The following is a 6,729-nucleotide window of genomic DNA, read 5'->3' as shown; positions in this document are numbered from 1 at the left end:
GGAGCCCGGGCGCGCCAGCCAGTCTCCCGCCTCTCTGGCCTCGGACCGGCGGAGCCCCCGCGGGAGCTGGGCCGGCCTGGCCTCTCGCAGCGCGGGGTTATCCCGGGGCAGACACCTGCGGCTTCTGCAGTAACACGGGTTCCTCGTGAGCGGCCCGGCGGCGAGCCGGAGCGCGCCGTCCTCCCTCTGCCCGGGCGCGGAGGCCGGTGGCTCCTCTCCCTGTCTCCCCGGGGGCTGGCTCGCGCCCCTCCTCCGGGGTCCCCAACCGGGCTGCGTTTCCTAACCTGCACTTCCTGGGCGGCGGCAGGGAGCGAGCTCAGTTCGCGGACGCCGCGTCCGGTCCGACAGCAGCAGCGCCGAGCGCAGCAGCCCCAGAGCGGGCTCTGGGCTCCCGCCTGCACCTCTGAGGAGCGACCTGTCACCAGCACATCTGGTCACACTCGGCCGAGCTGCGGGCCGGGAATAAAGGGGTGGGCCAACCGCCCACGCGGCCCCTCCTTCCCTCCACGCCCACGCCCTTGGCCCGCGGGAAGCGCGGGGCCCCCTCCCAGAACCGAGCGAAGTCCTTTCGTGGGCTGCGTAGGCGCGACGGAGCCGGGCGCTTGCCTCTGAGCGTTTGCCCAAGTTTCCTGACTGAGGAAAGGCGTCCGGGCCCCACCGCGGGGCACAGGTGTCGGACTCCTGCTCCGCGGCCCCGGTAGCGGGGCGAGCGCGGCCCAGCGGGCGCGGCGGGGGTCCGCGGCTCAGCGGGGCTGCTGGGAAGGAATCCACCTTGGCCGGGCCCAGCCGGGGCTGCCCTGGAGAAGGCCCGCGGCCAGGAGAGGGTATTGCTCTCCGGTGACTGAACTGATCGCAGCCCTCACCTTCACTCCCGACAAGGCCGCAATGGAGTCCCCGTCCCCGGCCTGTTGGGCTACTGCGGGGAGGGGGGTGGTCATCCTAGAGCGAGTTCGTATCGGCCGGCTTCCCGCGGGCCGAGGGCGAGTTCATGTCTTGAAGGGAATCGGATTAAACAAAACGGAACCAGGGATAACTGTGTCTATTACCGAGCATGGCCCAGTGCTTTTAAAATTTGATTCCTGCCCGCCTCAAAGTGCGGTGGAAAATGGGGATCTGTTCCCAGAAACCTTCACTCCACCCTCATGTCCCTTCCCGTCTGCTTCCCCAGTGGAGCGGGTGATGCCCACTCCCCCCGTGGGTCCTGGGAGCCTGTGAGATCACAGCCGCACCTGTGCCAGAGGATGAACGGCCCGTTTCGCACCACCACCTGGATGGCTGCCGGACATCTTGAGTCGCACGCAGCCTGAGCTGAGCTCCTGATCATTTCTGAAACCGGCTTCTCCCCTGGCCTGCCACCCGAGTTCATGATGGCTCCGTCCTGCAAATTGCCCAGGCTGAATTCTCTCATTTTTTTTTTCTCTTTTGCTCACACCCCACATCCAGAGAAGCAGACAGTTCTGTTGTCTCCATCTTCAAGATGCATCCACACTCCCAGCCTTCTCGCCCGCCCCCCCCCCCCCCCCCCCCCATCCACTGCTACCCTCTGGGCTCAGCCGTCAGCATCTCCCACCTGGATTATTCCAGTAGCCACCTAACAGGTTGCCATTTCCTACCTCCCTCTTCCTCCCTCCCCACCCCAGTAATGTCTCTGTTCTCTGAGCACCTGCAGCAGCTCCTCTGTAAACTAAAGTGCTTCTGGTGGCCTAGCAGACATGCCCCCATCCCCCCACCTGGATGACACCATCTTCCTTCTTGCCCTCGCTCTCACCCTGCTCCAGGCCTCCTGACTCTTCCTCAACACACCAGGCACATCCCTCCTTAGGGCCTTTGCACTGGCTGTTCCCTCTGTTGGAATGCACTTTCCCAGATATCCACTGGGCCAGCTCCCTCATTTCCTTTCATCTTGACACAACTGTCACCTGGCCAACCTATGTAACAATTCAAAGCCCCACACCCATCTCTGGCACTTCCTCTCCCCTTCCCTGCTTTGTTTTCTCTTTAGTACTTAATGCTAGCTGACCTCCTCTATAGGTTAGATCCCAAGAGGGCCTCGATCAGTGTCTGTTTTGCTCACTGCTGTATTCCTAGCTCCTGGTTAGTAGAATTCTATTTTCCTGGAACTTTTCAGGAAACTCTGGGGGCCACACGATTGTACACATACGCTGGGGAAGGGGCCCATAGCTGTCATTACCTTTTCAGGAGGTTCGTGGTGTCCTTAAGAAGGATGGAGGTCAGGCAAAGAGCTTTGCCTTCACATGACGAAACCAGTCTCAGGTCATGTCACCAAGGGGCACCGTGGCCCAGATGTGTTGTGATTCTTTCAGTTACTGTTGGAAACAGAGGTTCCCTTCTAGTTGTCACCTTGGGTATTCCAAGTTTGATGGAGAAATGGGAGAGGAGGCCAGAGACAGTGAGGGTGAGGGCTTTGTTCTCATTGAGTAGACTGGCTGTGAGACCCTTTTGTCATTCCAAATGTGGACCGGGTCTGGCGCTAACAGCTCCCTCCACGTATCAAGGTGTACCATGTACTTTACCTGCATGAGTCCATGTACCCATTGTGGTGTTAGCCATTGTCATCTCCGTGTTCTCGATGAGGAAATGGGAGGCTTGGAGAGGCTAAGGGGCATGTCCCGGGTCAAGCAGCTGGAGAGTGGCCGAGCAGTAAGCAACTGGGCCTCAAAGCTTGGGCTGCTTCCACAGCGGGTCCAGGCAAGGAAAGGAATCCCACAGGTTCTCCAGGGGCTGCCCTTCTGGGGGAATCTCCTGGCCCTGTTGCTGCCAAGCAAAGGGTTGGGCTTGGGCTATGGGGGTCCAGGAGTACCATGCCAAGGCCAGTGTGGGCCCTGCCTTTGGTCTGACCCAAACCTGGAGCTCAAGAGATATGAAAACAGTCAGCAGCCACCTGTCATTCATGGGCATAGTCCTGTGAACATACACGAAGTTTTCCCAAGTTTATGTGACCGATGTTGGGACCTTAACTGGGCAGCTTCTGGAATTCTGTGTGCGGCACAGGTAGGGGCCCATGGAGAACAGGCATGCTGAGTGCCAGTAAGAAACACACATCCAGTTGCACTGTTCATCGTTACACCCTTGTTCCAAAGCCTCCTGTGGCTCCCTACTGCCCACAGCTCTAAATCCCAACTCCTCAGCCTGGTGTTCCACAGGTGGCCCCAGCCTCCGTGTCCAGATTCACCTCCTGGTGTTTCCACACATGCTTCTGGGCCTCCTGCCCGGCTGGACTGTTGATTGGACATCGAACAACTCTGGTTCTTCCGGCCTCTCTACCTTTGCTTATGTATTTCCCACGCCTAGAATGCCAGCTCTCCTGTCAGAATCCCACCTGACTTTCAGGGCTCATCTCAAAAGGCTCATCCTCCGTGAAGCCTGGCCCAAGTTGCAGCAGGCACTGGTGCCCTCCCTCGCTCCACCAGCCACGAGCCTGTCTGTACCTCTCTGACATCTGCAGGCCTTTGCCCTAAGCTCTTCCTGTTTCACTATTTTACCAGAGACGTTTGGGGTTCCCCCAAAGCTTCCCTGAAGAACTCACTGCTGACCCATGGCTGGGGCAAAGGGGGGTTCAGGGTGACCTCCAAATGACGGAATCTGGACCCAGAGGGAAGAAATGGGGTGACGCACGTTGCAGGGCTCACCACAACACCTGACGTTTCCCACCCCTCTCCCAGCTGCTGCGCATGTGCAGAGGCTGTTGGCTGTGCCCACCTGGAGGTCACCCCTCCACCTGCTCCTGCGGCCTCTCCCCTGGCTCCTGGCCCCCTGCAGCTATGCGCCCCCCCCCCCTTCCCGCCATGCAGAGGCCACACCCCACAGCCCAGGCTCTGAGCCCTAGGCTCCTGGAGCATCCGCTCAGGGCTTCTTAACTCCTCCGCTGCATAGAGTCCTAAGCCTGATGACCAGTGTTTTCTGACCCCAGCAGACTGGAGGCCACAAGCAACAGGCACCTGGACAGACAAATGCCCGTGGGGAGTCCCAGGGTGGTGACGGGCCCACGAGGAGGAAGTACAACTTGACCTGGGAGGCTGGCGGCTGTGCTGTAAGGATCTACCACCTCCCAGCTGTATAAGCTTCTGAGCCTTGGGTGTCTCCTTTGTCAGATGGGGTCATAGTGGGACTGCCTTACTGGGGTGTAGTCAGAGTTGCAACCCTCTCTGTATGGGACCACCCTTGGCAGGGCGCCTGGCCCATAGGTTGTTTGTCCTCAGAGAAGAGGCTACTGTTATGTACCCCAAACACCCCCAAAGACAGGAGGCAGGTATTGAATGAAAGATGTTGACTTTAGGGTGAAACATGTTGGGATGAAAGCCCAGTCCTGCACATGGGTCGGAACCCTGTATGACACCGGGCAAACGGTGAGTGTTTTGATATGTCTGGCAAAAGGTGATTCTGCGCCAGGTGAGGAGCCAGATTGGGGCACTTGCAGAGCACACGTGGCATTTTGCCCTGGGGGGGTGGACGAGAGCCACTGGGAAATCATTTTGAATTGAAGTATTATTTCAAGTTGAATTATTTCTCTTCACCATGTTCTGAAACAATTTTAATTTTCTCAGGGACGATGGTGGCAGTAGGAATTTTTAAGGCTCACAATGGAAACAAATGGGAAATTGTTAAAATATTGATTGTAATTTCCTGGTGACTTCACTGTTTAAAACATAGGAACCTTTAAGAAAAAAAGCCCTCATTAGCAAGCGAGCAGTTAATTAAAGGGCTGAAGAATGGCTTGCATTGATTTCACCATGAAACCAGAAAGCCGTGGCTACATGTCAATTTTTCCCCTGCAGCTCCTTGCTTACCATAAATGCCACTTCCAGAATGCCACAGGTAATATCATCAAAGCATAGATAAGGACGGGAAATGGTTATTGAAACAGAGATGGATAAATAATTTAGGGAATTAACGTAAATCCAGATGGCTGCCAGTTTTCCTCTTGCACCATACACACAACTGAAAGACATTGTCAGAGCTTTTATATAGAAAAAAGTATGCAGATGGCTTGCTAATTATTACTCTTTATGCAATGACATTTTTTCCCAATAGCACAGGCACGACTCAGGCCCCACATGGGAAGAGGCTCCATCCACTATTCTAGGACCCTTCAGACCATTTGCAATTTTGTGATTAGGAAAAAAACACACACACACAACAAAACCCAGGCCTGTGGCTGTCCTAGCAACCAGCTAGGCTACTGCTGCACCATCACTACAACCTTTCAGAAGGTTAATATGACGTAACACCAGGGAACCAGCCGGAGCCCAGCATCGAGCAGGCATGCTATCCAGGCAGACGTCAGCGGGGGCGGGGTGGGGGTGGGGGACAAAAAACGGACAACGTGCTCCCGCTGTTCTACGTTTGGAAACACAATCATCTTAACAGTAAAAGCAGCCCAAACTCTGGGTGCACCAGTCCCTGTGCTTCACATCGTGGGCTCAATGAAGCCTCATAAGAACTAATTTCAGAGTTGAGCAAACTGAGGCTCAGAGACGTTCAGCAACTTGTCTGAGATCACACAGCTACTCACCGGTGAAACCGAGATTCGAATGTCCTAGGTGGCCTGGGACCCAGCAGCCTCCACAAAATCCCATTAAGACAAAGCTCACCAGGGGATTGGGAAGGAACACGCACTTCTTCACATGTTACCAGCTCTGAGCCCGGCGCTTTGGCACTTTGCTAGTTGGCTGGCTTGCGCCAGCTCATGAGAAAGGACTGCTACATCTTTAGAAATTTTATGAACTTGTTGATGACTCTTTGGTAGCTTGAAATTGGCCGTGGTGGGAGTAGCTACACCACAGAAATGGGCAAATGCTGCAAATCAGGGACACTTACCAACATTCCATTGCATGCGGGCATCAGAGCCAGACTGCCCGGTTCAAATCCTGGGCCCACTGCTTACCGTGTGGCCTGGGGCAAGTTTCCTAGTCTGCAACATGGAGATACCACAGCGCCTGTCTCAACGGCTTGTTGCAAGAGTTAAACATAATAATCCATGTAAAAGCACCTGGCACAACAGAAGTGATGGGCTAGTGTTAGTTGTAAAAATAAGTGTACTGCAACTACTAATTATTACTACTATTATTATATTAGGCAGCCATCCACTTTCGTCTAGAGTCCAGCAACATGTCGTAATTGTTCTCCCTGCCTCTGGTCTCGCACACTCCAGTGCATCCTCCTCACAGTAGCTAGGGTAAATTTCTAGAATACACACTTTACCTCATTCCTCCCTTTTGCTCAAAATATTTCTATGGCTCCCTATTACCCTCAGGGAAAAGTCGCTGCCCAAATACCAAAATCTCGTAGTCTGCTCGGGCTGCCATAACAAAGTACCACGGTCTGGGGGCTTAAGCAACAGAAATGCATTATCTACCAGTTCTGGAGGCCAGATGTCTGAGATCAAGGTGTGGGCAGGCTTGGCTCTTTCTGAAGGTTGTGAGGGAAGGCTTTGTTCCAGGCTTCTCTCCTTGGCTTGTAGATGGCTATCATCTCCCTGTGTCTCTTTACATTTTCTTCTTTCACTGCACGCCCTGTGTCTAAATTTCCCCGTTTTTATAAGGACACGGGCAGTATTGGATTAGGGCCCCACCCTACAGCAGTATCACCTCGCCTTAACTTAATTAATTACATCTGCAGCGATCCTAGTTCCAAATAAAGCCACATTCTGAAGTGTACTGGCAGAACTCCAACATATGAATTTTTATGGGACACAATTCAACCCATCAC

The sequence above is a fragment of the Monodon monoceros genome, unplaced genomic scaffold, assembly GCF_005190385.1.
Source record: "Monodon monoceros isolate NGI ecotype Baffin Bay Population unplaced genomic scaffold, NGI_Narwhal_1 Super_Scaffold_22, whole genome shotgun sequence".
Taxonomy (NCBI): Eukaryota; Metazoa; Chordata; class Mammalia; order Artiodactyla; family Monodontidae; genus Monodon; species Monodon monoceros.
The sequence above is the reverse complement of the archived record's forward strand: the minus strand, read 5'-3'. Positions refer to the sequence as shown.